Source organism: Bos taurus, chromosome 11 (assembly GCF_002263795.3).
Source record: "Bos taurus isolate L1 Dominette 01449 registration number 42190680 breed Hereford chromosome 11, ARS-UCD2.0, whole genome shotgun sequence".
Classification (NCBI taxonomy): Eukaryota; Metazoa; Chordata; class Mammalia; order Artiodactyla; family Bovidae; genus Bos; species Bos taurus.
Window position 1 is genome coordinate 94,660,243 of NC_037338.1, and position 15,950 is coordinate 94,676,192.

At 42.7% G+C, this 15,950-nt stretch overlaps 1 protein-coding gene across 7 annotated transcripts in view; it reads right to left on the reverse strand.

The window, feature by feature from the left end:
• DENND1A (DENN domain containing 1A) overlaps positions 1 to 15,950 on the reverse strand; it is a 531,039-nt gene that overhangs the window by 132,524 nt on the left and 382,565 nt on the right. The gene's annotated exons all lie outside the window — the stretch shown is intronic.

Below are 15,950 nucleotides of genomic sequence, written 5' to 3' on the forward strand. Positions count from 1 at the left end.
AAAGAAAGTGAAAGTTGCTCAGTTATGTCCAACTCTTTGCAACCCCATGGACTAGACAGTCCATGGAATTCCCCAGGCCAGAATACTGGAGTGGGTAGCCATTCCCTTCTCCAGGGGATCTTCTCAACCCAGGAATCGAACCCAGGTCTCCCACATTACAGGTAGATTCTTTACCAGCCACAGTAAAGTTCTATTTCTTGTTCTGAGTAGTGTTGGTCTTCAGCCGTTTATTTGATTAAGGCAGTTTTCTTTATCTGTTTTACAATGGAGAGATTTTTTAAAATGTATAATGATACCTATCCAGTGGGAAATATTGTAATGACTGAATGTCAACATTTCTTTGTAAAGTGTCATTACGATGAGAAGTCTTACTATCTTTTCCTTAAATTATGTTGTCTTGACTTTGAAAAAGAAACCTTCATACTAACTCTATTGTGTCCTCATAGGATAGAATGTAGAGAAAACTCTGCTATAAATTAAGTCATTTTTAATCATCTTCAAAATTAATATTGTTGATAATGGAGGAAGTTGTGCATAAGTGGGGACAGGAGGTATATGGGAAACTCTATCTTCCACTAAATTTTTCTGTGAACCTAAAACTCCTCTAAAATATGAAGTTTATTAAAAAAAAAAATCCCTACCTAATATTAAGTTCATTCCACGTATCAGGCACCATGCTCAGTTCAGTTCAGTCTCTCAGTCGTGTCTGACTCTTTGTGACCCCATGAATCACAGCACGCCAGGCCTCCCTGTCCATCATCAACTCCCAGAGTTCACTCAAACTCATGTCCATTGAGTCGGTGATGCCATCCAGCCAGCTTATCCTCTGTCGTCCCCTTCTCCTCCTGCCCCCAATCCCTCCTAGCATCAGAGTCTTTTCCAATGAGTCAACTCTTCGCATGAGGAGGCCAAAGTATTATCATTTCAGCTTCAGCATCAGTCCTTCCAATGAACACCCAGGACTGATCTCCTTTAGGAGGGCACCATGCTAAATTATCTCATCTAATCCTCACAACAATCCTATGAGGCAGACTACATTTGTTCTCCTTTTACAGATGAGGAAACCAAATCACAGAGCAGTTAATTAACTTGCTCAAAATTATATCAATAGAAAAGTAGAACCTAGGTCTATTTGACTTCTGTGGGCATTTCCATACTTGATCCATCTCTTAATGCCCAGTCTCTACTTTTGGAATTCAACTGATTTACTGAAAAGTAAAGATCAGGAAACATACATTAAGGTTACAGAAGCTACCACATACAGCACCACTTCTTGGAAACAGAGAGAAAAGAGGCATGAGTTCCTTTGAGCCCACTTGTCACAGAGACCCTCCTCTAGGACAGAGTGATCTCTCCAGCACTAGGGCTTGAATCTAAGCTGGCAAGATGCTTTCCTGCATCAAGATTAAATGGTTTGGGAAATCAGAGAGAAGAAACAGCTCCATGCTGCTGACAGCAGGGAGTGCAGCAAAAATGTTTTCTGTACCCTAGGAATGCAAAGTCACCACCCTGACACATTGAATTATCAACTCTGGACTAAGAAGCAAGATGTTAGAGTTCACATTTCTTCACTCGATGCTGGAAACCATCACCAAAGAGAATCAGAAGCAGCATGGAACCAGTGGGTAAAAAGGTGAGTTCTAGACCCAGATGGCCCCGGCCCTCCATCCTGGCTCTCTCCTACCAGCACCTACCTCACCCAGGGGCCCTCTTTATCCCCTTCCTTGGTTTTCTTTTTTCAAATGACATTTATCACCACGTGACACAGTATAAATGGACTTCCATCTTTGTTTCCTGTCTGTGTCTCCCTAGAATACGAGATGTAAGGGCTGGGGCTTAATTTTGTTCACTGCTGCATCTCTAAGCACTTAGAACAGAGTCTGACATAGTAGGGTCTTGTTAAATGTTTGTTCAAAGTTATTGGTTTAAATTATTTCAACTCTCTTTAAGTTCCTTATCAAACCAGGGATACATACAATGCACATTTAACCATGAAAATATAAGTAAAGGGCAAGAAGTAGGCATTCAATAAATAATGGGTTCTCCTTGTATATCTTTTGCATAACATTCCTCAACAGAGGATAAAATTAATCAACTCAGGATAAAAGCTCCCCTTCAAGGGATAATGACTTTTTGAGCTGGCAACTAACTTGCTCAGCATACCCTCAAACCTAGAGACCATTTTTAAAGCTGTGAACATGAGAGTAAAAGTGTATCACAGTAGGAATATGGGCAGAGAAAATCTCAAGGAAATGGTTTATGAATAATGCCAGTGAGCTGTGACTGAGGAGAACAGGGTGAGTGGAGACCTGCCAGGTCACATCACTAACAGGGACCAGCAAACCAAACATGAATAATCTCCAGTTAAAGGCTTTCCAAAATTCCTGCCACACCTCCATGGAATGTGACTGCTGGTGAATTAGGCATTCACTGGATAAAAGGGAAGCTGCCCCTACAGTCTGTTGTGGTGAGCAGAGGCAATTAACAGAGAGCAAGTGCTTTATATCCACCATCTCATTTAATTCTGAAAATAATTTTTAGGAGGGTGGTATTTTTATCCCCATAAAACAAATTAGAAACCTGTGGTTCAGTGGGAAAGGGCTTTGGAGGTTTCACCTCTTGTAAGTGGTGGCTTTCCTGGAATCTCATCTTTCTTTAGCCTGTACTGAACTGATAACTACAATACATGGAGGGGTACCTCTCCAACACTGGAATATTCCATTGCACATTCAAGCTGCCCCTACTCCAATGCCCCCAGGAAGTGAATATATTAAGAAATTAGACATTACTAGATAACAAATGCTAGCTAATAAAGTGAAGTGAAAGTGGCTCAGTTGTGTCCAACTCTTTGTGACCCCCACAGACTGTATAGTCCATGGAATTCTCTAGGCCAGAATACTGGAGTGGGTAGCCTTTGCCTTCTCCAGCGGATCTTCCCAAGGCCAGGGATCGAACCCAGGTCCCCTGCATTGCAGGTGGATTCTTCACCAGCTGAGGAAAAAGGGAAGAACTTCAGCCAATTCACTGAAGTCTGGAGTAGTCAATCAACATATGCGGATCTTTAACACTCCTGTTGGCTCCAGGCTAAGCCCCCAAAGTTTTAAATATCTTATTCTTGTTTCAGTTTAAGATAGGAATCAGCCAGACATGTCAAAGACACCTTGTGAAGGTATCACTTACTTATTCTCCTTCCTTACAATTCAGGAACTAAGGTTTAGGGAAGTATAATAACTTGCCTAGAGTCACATGGCTGGGAAGAGGCAGAGTCCAGGTTGGCACCAGGTTTAACTATAAATCAGGTGTTTTTTTTTTTTTTTTTAAACTTCACCATGTTGTTTATTATTTGCCAGGGGGGTGTGTGTCAGTAAATAGCCTTAATATCTGGAATCTGGGAGTGTTGGTTCTGAGACTGTCTGACCTCAGACCCTCTCTCCACTCTGCTCTATTCTGTACAGTGGGCAGGCTGAGTTCCCTGGTATCCTGAGTCAGCTGGCTTCCTGCTTGGTTTGGCACATGCAAGGTGCTGGTGGGAGATGAGGAGGAGAGGGAGGGAGAGGCTGAGTGTTTTCCCTCTCCCCTGCTGGGGTGGGCTGTCCAGCAGTGGTTCACCTCCATCTGACCCAAGCATCCACAGCACAGACCCACAGGTTCCAGCTTCTGTCAGGTGACCCTCGCCTCGGACTCAGGCACATCACCTCTGCTCTTGCTAATCTCTGGATTATCTTTGCTCCTCTGTCAGCTGGATAACCATTTACTGAATTGTTTTCCCTCCTGTAAACATATGAAGTGGTTCCTGTCATCCTGGTTAGATCCTGACTGATATATGGATCAAACTGCTGGCCGGAGGGGATGGGGACCGGTGGCCTGTGGCCCTGCACTGAGAAAGCCTAAGTGATGGCTGGGCTCCGTGTCTTACTTGTTAGCCACAATCTTCTGTCTGACTAGAAAAGCAATGCTCTGGAAAAGGAACATGCTTTTTTTAACCTGAGGCTCATAGCAGTGAGACTGGAGTGAAATGAACACAGTTGGTATCCCAACTCCACGGCCTTACAGCAAGAAACATTCATAATCAATCTTTAGCTACAGCAGTGTTTCCCAAACTGTGGTGAGAAGTAGTTGATGCCTGGAATGTTAATAGGTAGTTTGTGGGGAAAAGCATTTGAAAAATGTTAACAAAGTTAATCAGGTTTCTTTATAACAGGACTGTAGTAAGGTACATTGTAAATATTTTTTTTTAAAAAGTATTACAGTATGCAACATGCAACAGTCACAAATCTTATGTGCTTAGGAAACATATCAATATCTTGTGGATCTAACATTTCAAGGACCATTGTTCTAGAAATGCTGGTTTATGGTATTAGCGCTAAACCCCAAGGTAAAGAGTCTGCTTGCAATGCGGGAGACCTCGGTTTGATCCCTGGGTCGGGAAGATCCCCGGGTCGGGAAGATCCCCTGGAGAAGGAAATAGCAACCCACTCCAGTATTCTTGCCTGGAGAATCCCATGGAAGGAGGAGTCTGGCAGGCTCTTTGTGACCATGGGGTCATAAAAGTCGGACATGACCGAGAGACTTCACTTAGGTCTTTCATGGACTGGAGCTCATGCTTTCTTCACTTCGTCCTCAGCCATACTCCTTCCTGTCTATGCTCCAGACACACAACTGCTCACAGTACCTGACCATGCCATGTAGTTTCAATGTCCCTCACCTCTGCAAGGGCTACTTTCTGCCCTTGCTCCTGGGGCACTGCTACTGCTTCTGCATGGCACCATCCCAGGGCATTCTTCCCCGGTGAGCTTTCCCTCGGCGTCCAGAAAGAAGTGACTGCCAGTGCCTTTGGATGTCCACCACCTTGTACAACATTTCACTATTGCAGTTACCAAACTTAGTGCAACTCCCTGTTTACCTTCTCTCTGCCCTGCATGGCTCTTAAGAACAGGACTGAATCTTTCTTGTCAGTGTGTGCAAGCCAGTGCCCTAGGCTGGGTGGTCACCAGGTCAGGTTTGTCGAGGGGAACAAGTATACTAAGATTTTAGGCCTTATATTCACTTCCTGCTAAGGTTTGATTATACTCGACTTAAAAACATGTTAAGTCAAAGTTCCATTGTTATGATGATCCATGATAAATTAACCCTATATTAATGTAGCTTTTATTATGATGAAAATAAGTGATTTTCTTAAAACAACAACAACGAAACCCTAGTATCAACTGAAAAATGACTAATATTAAGAATATTTAGCACCTGGATTAACACTGCTACCAGAAAGCTCGCCACTAGGTGTCAGCCAAGGAAAAGGGGAGGAAGGACCGCACTTCAGAAATGGTTTACTTTTTCATCCAATTATCACTGTCAATATCAACTATTCAAACAATAAAATATTAGGCCATTAGAATTATCTATTAATGGGATGTTTTTAAGAATATATCTAAAATTTTGAAATTTCCCCTTTGCAATTCATAAATAGTTCATAAATGGTGTTAGTTTAACCTGTATTTTTCAAGAAACATTTGCATAGATTGGAGACGCTGACTCCTAAGAGGACACCAGATCACTATTCTTCTGAAATGGCCTCAAATTGTACATAACACAGATCATATGCTAATCATCACTGGGGCGAGCGGTCAGAGGAAAGAGCATGGTTGTGAGAATCAGACAGATGGAAAGTCCGAATCCTGGCTCTGCCACTTCTTAAAAAAAGTGACACAACTTTTCCTAGCCTCAATTTCTCATCAACAAAATGGGGCCACGTGACTTCTTCCATATGAGGACTGTAAAAATCAAACAAGGGAATATATATATAAAGAGTGTGGCATAAAATAAATCCTTTGTATTATTTTCTTTTTCTTAAGACTTTGAGTCTTAATGACTTATTTAACAAAACTGTGTGTCAACTCCCAAACTGCTAAGGACACTGTAACTAGGTACTATTGTCATTTCTTTCCGTCCACAGAGAATTATTAGGCACTGTCTATGTACTAGGCTCTGTGCCAGGGATACATGGCTGCCCACGACATACTACCGAAGCTTCCATCTCTTGGTGAAAGGATAGCATAAGGTTGAATGTGACTGTCTATTTCTGAGAATATACCCATTCCCCACAGAAAATCAGTGTGGATGCATGTCTGAGGGATTGAGGGTGGGGGTGGGGCAAGGATATCTACAATTTCATCCTCTAAGCATCATTATGTGCCACCCCCCTCAACAAACCCACCATTACTCCACCTTACATTACTGAACCTCCACTGTGTGCTGGGGGTACAAGAAGGAGTAAGACAAAATCTTCTTTTCAAGAAGCTCACAGTCTGGCTAGGTACATGAAGTCTGCACTGTTTCAGGCTCTAAATTGTCAAATGTTATCTCTGCTTGAAAATGGATCAGTCTCTTTTTCAGAGTCTCACTGAAAAAGTAAATGACCCTAAAGTGAGATGATCTGACTTAAGACATTGGTGACAGTAACCATGCCTCTTTGCTACTGCTTCTGCAAAGACACAGTATTTCAACACTGCCACCGTGGATTCAGCTTACTTGCTGAATTAATATGCTGCCTGGTGCATTTTCTTAGCTAGAACTGAATATTTACTGGGTGTGGTGATTTTCACAGAGGGTGAGCCCCTCCAGATCCTAATGGCCTGGCGTTGGCTAGCACTCGGATGCTGCATAGAGTCTTTGTCTCACATTCACACGTTCATGGTGTGGTGTTTGTGTCAGGTTCTTCCTCTCATGCTCTAAGATGAAGCTGTGGATAATTTTTTTTTTTAAACTAAGCATCTATATTGTGCAACACTGAAACATTTACCACCAGTCTTTCTAATGCATACTATGGGGAAAATGGTATAATTCATTCATTTGTTCAGTCATTCATTCAACAAACATTTAATGAGCACCTACTAAATATTAGACTATGTTTAGGACACCAAGGATTACCAAACGTGGTCCCATCCAGCAGGAACAAAGTAAGAAAGGAGCCAGGATTATTAAATGAGATCAAGTGAAAGCCTGGAATTCCTCCTGGATAGTCTAAGATACACTAGCTGTGTTTTATTTTTCAAGTATTTTAGAACATATGGGGATTTCATTTTGATCATATTCAGTGATGCTCTTTGAAATCATACAAGTAAAGCTTGATCATTGTGTTTAAGAGGATTTCCTGCCAGTTCTCATCTTCTCTCACTTAAGGACTGACTTTTCACTTGAGCAGTCTACTTCTAGAACAACGACTCTTAGTTCAGTGAGTATTCACTGTGGTGTGACTCAAGGTGCCAGGACTCCCAAAGTCTCTTCCTGAGCAACAACCATGTCTCTGGGAGGTGGACAGTGGATATGTGGTGCCAATATCAAACAAGGGTCATCTCCCCCCAACAGGCAAACATTGTTTTGATGAAATAGGTAAAAAGATTCTTAGTTCTATTTTCTCTTATGCCTGTTAGAAAGTAATGCATTTTGGAATTTTAAATCCTTGGTACTACCACTCCTACTTGTCTGGAAGTGCAGTAACATGAATAAATAAATATTAAATAAATACAAATGAAGGAAACAAATGTGATTTCTTACAAATCCTTTATGCCATTATTTGAGATAAAAACTGAACTTTTATGGTTACTTCAAAAGACAGAAATAAATGGGCCAGAATCTTGGGTTTTGCCTGGTTTCAGATAGCCTGACACCTACTGAATAAGTATGGCCATTAGTGTTCTAGAACGGGACAGTCTCATTTCCTCCTCTTCCTTCTTTACCTTCTTGTTATCCAGAAAAGGTCATTCTCAGTTAAAATCCACTATTAGCAAAAAGCTACATTATCACTATTTTTCTCAATAGTCTTACAGAGTAGGTATTATCTCCATACTGTTTATACTGTTCATGGGGTTCTCAAGGCAAGAATACTGAAGTGGTTTGCCATTCCCTTCTCCAGTGGACCACATTCCGTCAGACCTCTCCACCATGACCCGTCCGTCTTGGGTGGCCCCACACGGCATGGCTTAGTTTCACTGAGTTAGATAAGGCTGTGGTCCGTGTGATCAGATTGGCTAGTTTTCTGTGATTATCTCCATTTTAAAGATGAGACAATTGAGACTCAGGTCATCTTCTGGCAGATGCCACAGCCAGGATTAAAACCTAGGTGACTCTAACGACCATAGCTTTCCATCATACTCAGGAGCCTCCTGAGCCACTTGGAGCCACAGAGCTACAGGGCTGGTCCTGGAGCCCTGGTGTTGGAAGCCTCTCCCCTTTTCCTACTGCATTCCCAGGACATGATCTGGACTTTGGATAAACACAAAAACGATAAAAACATAACCACTTACCAGTCCCTCCCTAGGCCACCACAGACTCCTGTGTCAATGCATCTATTTAGCTCAGGCCTATAGACTTTGGCTATAATTCCCTACCTACTTACCTGGAACAAACTGGAAAATAAGAAAATCTTTTACCAACTTTTCCTATAGAACATTCATAGGTACCCATCCATACTTCACAGACAAATGTAACATTAGCATGGCCTGTATGTGGGAAACAGTTTGGTGGCTCCTAAAAAAGGTAAACATAAAATTACTATATTACCTAACAATTCCACTCCTAAGTATACTTCCTGAAGAACTGAAAACAAGCACTCAAACAAATACTTGTACAGATATATTCATAGTGGCATTATTCTCAATAACCAAACATTAACAGATGAATGGGAACATAAAATGCATGGGTATATATACACATTCAGTGGAATATTATTTAGCCAAAAAGGGATGACGCTCTGACACATGCTACAATGTGGATATGTTAAGTGAAATAAGCCAGACACAGAAGAACAATATATGATTTCATTTATACGAAATACCCGGAATAGGCAAATTCCTAGAGACAGAAAGTAGAAGTCACCAGGCGCTAGTAGGTTGGGGGAACTGAGAGTTATTGCTTAATGAGTTCAGCATTTCTGTTTGGGGTGATGAAAAATTCTGAAAATACATAGTGATAGTGGTTATACAACATTGTGAATGTAATTAATGCCATTGAATTGTAACTTAACAATGGTTGAAATTGGAATTTTTATGTTATTTATGTTTTACCACAATTTAAAAAAAGTAAAAAGCAAAGGCTCTGGAGACAAACATGTGTTTGACTCCCTGCTCTACCATTGCCAAGCTGTATGGAGACTCTCGGAGTCAGCCTTGAGGCACACATACCAGTCCCTTCCATGCTTCATCTCATTTCTCCTTTCCCTTGGTTCCCTTATTTCCTTATCTCATCTCGCTTTAAGGTTCCACAGGCTTTTTTGTTTTCTGTGTGTGTGTGTGTGTGTGTGTGTGTGTGTGTGTTAGCATAAAACAGAGGCACAGACAAATTAGTAACATCATTTATGTATGTTCTGGGTACACTCTGCTTGCCTCTGTGGAGGGCAGGGAGCACACACCAGGAAGCATTCTCAATTCTTTCCATTTTGAGTTGCTCCTAGGCTGAGTCAACAGAAATCTGCTTCCTTACCACGTTGTGACAAGTTGGCACCCAGAGTCAGGCTCTTGCAGACTTGTATTTCTCCGAGTCAGAAGACTTTGAAATAAGGCATACCAAAGCTTTATTTACAAAGATGGTTGGTGGAATATTAATGATAATCTCAAAAAACTGGAAACAATCTAAACGTTCAATGTGAGATGGTCACAGAAATTAAGGCAGCTGTGCTTGATAGAATATTCTGCAGCCGTGTAAAAGAGCCTAGGATGTAATGTAAAATGGAGGAGCAATAAAATTTTAACTTAAGATCTGAAAGCAATGTAAACACTTTGCATAATGAAAAACAATAAGAATGTACAAAAGGTAGTTGAGTAGTTGTATTAGTTTTGTGGAACTACAGGGATATTTTAATTTTCCTAGTTTGTAAATTTCTTTCTTTTTTTTCTTTTTAATTTTCTGTTACACTAAATCACATAAGTAGAGTTTGGGTTTTGTTTTGTTTTTTAAACCATGAGATCAATGGTGTTACCCAACCAGGAGACAGATATATATGGTATTTTTCTGACCTGCTCCAACATAACCTCGTCCGTTCATGCTTGAAAGCCAGGTTATCAATCTGCTTTTATCTTAATGTCTCTGTCTTCAAGGTGTTTTAGGTGGATAAATATGACTCAGCAGAATTATGTCCGAAATCAGAGGCTGAAAGGTGGATGATGGTAGCATTCCCATAGCTGAATCTGGAGCCGGGCCTCTTGGGAAGGACTAAGCAGGCAGGACTGGAGGAACTGGCTCCTGCCTACACAGGCAGTGCCGCTTCTTTGCGGCACTGATGTTGACTGTCGGTTTACCGTCCCCACTTCAGCCATCGTGCCCTGTGGGTAGGGGCTGAGCTCCATTCATCCTGGGGAGGCCCAGCTAGCACGCTGGCCCAGAGAGAGCCACATGAGCCTGTTGAATAAACAACTCTCACTGTGCTCCATCTATACTGGCCTTGGCACTGCTACCGGCATGGAACCGAACGCATCTTAAAGTTCCAATCCCCACCAGTTTTGCTGTTTGATATCACATTTACCAGGGACCTGCAATGGATCAAACATGGGAAAAGCACCTTCATACACATTGCCTTAAGATGACTCCACAGAGCCATGAGCTAGGAACTAAGAAACTATGGCCAGAAAAAAGGATGCAATTAAAGCACACAATTCTATTTTTGAAAGTTCTTTAAAACTGAGGCCACTGTGCTAAGAAATGTCTTCCAAAGAGAGGGTGGTGGTGTAGTCTTATTCCGATTTCAAGATGATATAATTTTAAACAAAGGAGTGAGGTAAAGTAAGATTCTTTTTAAAATTCATTCGTTTTCCTGAGGAGGGAGAAAGGGGACTCGAGGCAAATTCAAGACCCACACTGCTATACACATATTCCAAAAGTTGCAATCTTCTACCCAGCAGAGAAAGGATCCTTGGCCTAGCAATTAAAATCATTTGTCTTTTATCCCCTTCTTGCCAAAAAGGACCCCAGCCCTAACTAGTTAATCCCTAACACATACTGCTACTCCCAGAGTTGCCTGGCAACTGCTAGGAGGCGTGTCAGAGAGCAAGAAAGGCCTAAATAAATGAGCTGAAGCCTGGGCTGCCGCTTGACACGGATAAAGGAGGTTTTTCCAAATGGAGCTGCCTGGCTGCTTGTGGTTCTGTCATTAAAGTGGAGAAGAACAAGTTGGCTTGCCCGATATTGTTAAATACCTTGGGCTTTGCACCTGATATTCTCTGAGTGATGGAAAAATGGCTCACATGCCCTTGTGATTCACCGACTCTCTCCCCTCTGCCTGGCAGCACCAACCTCCAAAGCCTCAAGCCAGGGAAGAAGCAATGTGCATGCACTGAACAGAGGTCAAGGGCCAACCCCGGCCCCACACACTTCTCTGTTCTTTCATTTCTTTCACCCATCCTTCTGACCACTGTTCCAAAACACAAGCATTGATGCCTCTGCTATGCCACGACCTATGCCCCGTGATGGAAATGCAGAGAAAGAGTTGTTAATGTGGAACACGAGGAAATCAGAACAAAGGCAAGAGAGGGGGTCGGGTGGAAGAAACCTGGGTTTTCGAGTCAGGCCGATTTGAGTCTGACCCCAGGCTCATAACTGCCAGGAAGTAACGGACAACTGCTGCCCCTCTCCCATCTGTGATGTGGGCAGCGAGGGGTAGTCGTGGGGAATTACTATGACCACAGATGCAAAGCAACTCAGGGATGAAGCCTGTTGGAAGCTGTCGAGCAGGTAGAAGACTCGGCTATAGCTGGATACCCTGGGGTCTCACTTTCTGATCCTCGGGAGGAATAAGTCACCTGGCCCTAAAGAGAGACCTCACTGGGGATCCCACAGGGGCCCTCTGGCCCTGAGATGGGCACATGGCAGAAGGCACAGATGGAGGGGGCAGCCTGGCACCTGGCTGGGCCTCAGCAAGGAGGCTGCCTTCCTCTTCCCTTCCAGGCAGGGGAAAGAAAATGAAGCTTGAGACTCCCCAGCCAGCTGCATTTTGAATTTTTTTTTTTTTTTTCAGTAGGAGAGAAAGAAAAAAGGCCAAGGAGTTGAAAATCTCAAGCAAGCTCTGGGCCGTGGAGGAACTGCTGCCCATCTCTGCCTCTTGGGCTGGGCTGGGCCCCTCCAGAGGGGCCCCACTGGAGCCGAGCAGAAAAGCACACCAAGCCTGTGATGTTGCATCTTTTAAAAAACCCAAGCCCTGTGACTTGGCAGTGACCTGAGTCCCATGGCCACAGCTGCTGGCCCAGGTGGGAAGCTCCTACACTGTATCCTCCGTGCCTCACACGCTCCTGCAGGCCATCTCTGTCCTCAGCCTTGGGCCGTTTCCCACTCGACCTGCCCCAGAGTCTCCCCTCCAGGCTACCAACCACTTCTGGCCACCAGCCTTCTCCTCCAATTTATGAACTGAAGGCCTTAAATGCACTCGGGTACCTTCAACTCAATAAAACCAAGTTGAGGATGCCGCCTAGGGAAATAATTCACACCATGGGATGAAGATTTATATAGAGATATTCACCACAGTGTGGTTTAAGATGGTGAAAGTTACCAGCAAGCAAATGAACCAGCGATGGGATAATGTGGTGGGCCTCTGCACTGGTTTCAGATGGCAAGGACCTGATAAAAATCTCTGTGAGTGGGGCCCAGACATTTACCTTTTTAAGAGCCCCACAGGCAATTCTGATCTACAGCCAGAGATGAGACCCCCTGGAGTCACCTGATGAGAGATGTGCAGCCAATTTTTAAAGAGTTTTTATATGATATGGAAAAAGTGCTTACTACACTCTAAAAGGCGAAACTAAATAACAGGGAACTAGATTGCTTTGCCAGGAATGTCTCAACTCTCTAAAAGTAAAAAATCAAAACCTCAAAGTAAAAATAAAAACAACCCCAATCTTCCAACTTATCCCTCCCCCTCTTATATACAGAATAGACAACTGATAAGGACCTACTGCATAGTACAGGGAACTCAATTCAATACTCTGTAATGACCTATATAGAGAAGAATCTAAAAAGACTGGATATACATATATGTATAACTGATTCACTTTGCTGTACAGCAGAAACTAACACATTATAAATCAGTTATTCCTCAATACATTTTTTTTAAAGATGAGGAAAACCCAAAACAGAAAAAAAAAAAAAGTGAAACAAAAAACAAAAAACCAGAAAAAAAAAAAAAAAGAAAGAAAAAAAGAAAAGCCCAAAATAAACATACAAACTCCAAAACCTAGAACCTTGGTGGAAACATGCTAACATATTATCTCAGCTCCAGATGAAAGGATTATGGGTATTTTCTCATTTCTATTCCCATTACTTTAAACCTTTCTCAAAAAAGAAAAACCAACAAAAAACCAAGAGCAGTTTTGTTTTGTTTTTTTTTTTTAAATAATCAGAGAAACACAGAAAAGACAAGTGGCCCCATGAAGGACACCCCCTCCTCAGCACTGTGCTGCTTGCCGCCCAAGCGGGCTCGTCCAGGCACTGTTCTCCACGCCTCCCATACGGCCTGACTCTAAAACCCCTGACCCCTTCTTGAGCTCACATGCATTTTGCAATCATTATTTTAATTAATCTCACAAACAATCTGGTATTGGAAGTGTTGTTATTCCTTTTTTTTTTTTTTTAGATGAGGGGAATTGGCTAGAATTAAATCTACGGTTTAAAAACCATCTAGATAACATGATGAGGCTTGGTCAGAAACTTTCAGGCCTTTGGCTTCTCTCTTGGCCTTACAAAAAAGAGCTATTCTGGTGCACATAAATCAGACCAATAGCATGACAAGTCTGCCTTATTTCATTGATTTATAAGATGCAAATTTCTTCACATGTTAACATCTCTGAAATCTGGATGTCTTACAATTGATGGCATCCTTCAATTATAATTGGCAGCACCCTTTCTTAATGATACGTGAAACAGTGGTACACCTTATGATGGAATGACACGTAAAATTCAATGAAAGGTACGATGTTTATAATCAATGCTATTTTTAATGACTTCATAATATTCTATCACATGGATATACTTTAATTTACTTAACCAGTTATTTATCATTATGGACACTTAGTCTGTTCCACATTTTGACCATTATAATCTGTTACTCAGGACACTTTCACATCAAGCTGTCCCTGTTTCTACTATGGCCATCATCATCCTCTCCCAGATCCATATCTTAGGAGACATTTTGATATTTCTTGCCCCTCATCTCTCATATCTTATCTATTTCTAGACTCATCTGGTCATTTCTTCTTCATAGTACCTTTTCCTGGTGTAGCCACTGAAGGGCTATCTTCTGAGTTCTCCAGCAGTCCCCTGGTCTCTGCTTCTGGTCTCCTTTTCAGTCCTGTCCTGCATTACTAGTCAAACATGACTTCAGTCACATCATGTCTCTGCTCACATCCCCAGTCTAGGATCTAAGGCTCTGTCAAATTTGGCTCTAGCCTCTCCTGCAGCCAGCCCTCTCTCTCTACCCAAACCCATGACCCCAGACAAAGAGGCTATGAGGGGTCCTGTCTCCAAGTCTTCACTCACTCAGATAATTCCATGCCCACCACAGGAAGAGTTGCTGCTATCCTTCTTTTTCCAAGTTTTACCTTTCCTCTGAACTGTATTATGGCTCACTTGTTCCTTATAACCATCTGAAAATGTAGACTAAGTCTTCTTTTTCTCATTTCACAGTAAAGAAACTGCAGTTTAGGGAGATTAAGTGCCCTACTCAAGGTTGTACAGCCTAGAAGTACAGAGCCAGGCTGTAAACTCTTGGACTTCCATCTTTAAACCTGAGGCCTTCAAGGATGTATAGCAGGATGTTTTACTCGCTCAGTCGTGTCTGAATCTTTGTGACCCCATGGACTATAGCCTGCCAGGCTCCTCTGTACTTGGAATTCTCCAGGCAAGAATACTGGAGTGGGTTGCCATTTCCTTCTCCAGGGGAGTTCCCCAACCCAGGGATTGAACCCAGGTCTCCTGCATTGCAGGAGATGCTTTACCATTTGAGAGACGTAAGTACAAATACAACCATAAACTCCTCTGGAGGAGCAATTTGTGCCCAGATTATATACCCAGCAATATGTACCAGAATCAACAGTCTCTGGACTCTAGACGTATTCATGACAACAATGACATCTTTGTAAGACTGTAAATACTTCATGTCAATATCAGTCCCAGGAGCCTAAGATAAGGACAGGCCAGTTGTCCCATTCTTACTTTAAAGATGGGAAGAAAACAGAACTTTCCTTGAATTCTATCAGCTTTCGAAACAGCACTGAACCTGACTGGTTTGGCTGGGCCCAAGGTCAGGACAAAGAATCCGAGCCACCTGTCTTGGAGACAGCAGGACATGAGAAACTTGCTTTAAGCTGAAGGGCTTTTCAGGACCTAAGGGAAGTATCTCTTAAGAAGCAAAGGCAGTGCATTTCTTCTGTCCAGTGACACAGCCGAGCAAGTCGGGCCCTAGTGCTGGATGGAAGACGAGAACAAGGTGGCTCGAGGCTGCTGTTCCGTGGGCACCCACTGCCCCAACCACTTCACAGAGTGTGCACCCTGGCTAAAGGGTGCTTGCTATCACTCTGTGCTTCACTTACACACATGATGGATTCATAACAGTCAAAAAGTACTTATCCAGGTATAACTATGGCTTATGAGGATCATGGTCAAGGTTCACCGTCAGAGTTTGCACATGAAATGCACTGTCTGATACCTACTCATCTTTTGTCATTTAATCTAACAAAATGTCTGTCTAGGTCCCTCAGAACCACTCTGACTAGGTTGGGTGTGGTTGCCATCTCCTCCTGCTCAGGATGGAGTCCCATGTCCTGAGAGGAAAGGGCTATCAGCAAGGTCCCCTCCAGCATCCTTTCCTATGCAGTGAGGCAGGCCCCTGGGCCAATTTCTCCATTCTCCTTGGCCGAGAGGCTATGAATAATCAAGCATCTGATGAAAGCTTCTCACTGAAGTTGGGAGAGCTGATA